Source organism: Triticum aestivum, chromosome 2B (genome assembly GCF_018294505.1).
Source record: "Triticum aestivum cultivar Chinese Spring chromosome 2B, IWGSC CS RefSeq v2.1, whole genome shotgun sequence".
NCBI classification, from domain to species: domain Eukaryota; kingdom Viridiplantae; phylum Streptophyta; class Magnoliopsida; order Poales; family Poaceae; genus Triticum; species Triticum aestivum.
The window spans coordinates 641,549,045-641,550,009 of record NC_057798.1 but is presented as its reverse complement, the minus strand read 5'-3'; positions in this window follow the sequence as shown (position 1 = coordinate 641,550,009).

Genomic DNA, 965 nt, shown 5'->3' with positions numbered 1-965 from the left:
CATGAATATTTTCTAAAATTCATGAAAAAAATCAAATTAATGAACATCTTTTAATTCATTAATGTTTTCAAATCTGTAAACACTTTTATAAAAATTGGAAATATTTTTTAAATACATCAACATTTTTTGAAATACAGGAACTTAAAAAAATCTTGTTGTGGCTTGTTTTTAGGGAAAAAAAATGACATTTGCATTGTTCGGTCACTCCTAGCTGATGAGTCCAAAGTTTCGATCTGTGTTAAATGTGTAACAATCAAATTTCGTGTCCAACCTATACAACCCTCCGCCACCTACCACATCATTTGACTCGAAGCAAACCCCACTCATATCCTATGTTGTTGTTATTTCAAACGGTTTTCTACTTCAACCATCAAGCCATCTCTTTGAGATCTAATTTTTCTCTTGCTTTTCGCCCGTACCTCTCAATTTCTATATTATCTTTTGAAGCACATGAGTAAGGAATTCATTACCAAGCAACCTCAATATTATTACTTTTGGAGCGTATGCGCCTCCTAGATCGGCTAGGTGCTTGGGAGTTTTCAAGGTTATGAAAAAAATCAAGAAGTTTGTAAGTGCTAAAAGATTGCCTACTTTGTGAAGATCCACCACAAGTGAGGCTAATTTTTCATGGACGTACGCCATGATGGCACATGTTGGTTGCTCCTTTCGTGAACCCTCGTGAAACTCACGACCCCGATCTTCATGATCTTAGAACCTTTACGGATCAAATTAAGCCTCCATCAGTGTGGAGTAGGATAGTGCCAACTATCCGAACCATGGGAAGATCTTCCCGGAACCACCCCATGTTTGCATTTCTCAAACTATACGGTTACTTTACTCTTGCGAGTCTTTACATTTTGTTGTATATACTCTTATAGACATGCATGTGTAGACTGCTTGATAGACTACCATAGAAAAGTTGAAAAACCCCAATGAAACCAAAACTTGGAAAAATAGTCCCTTTT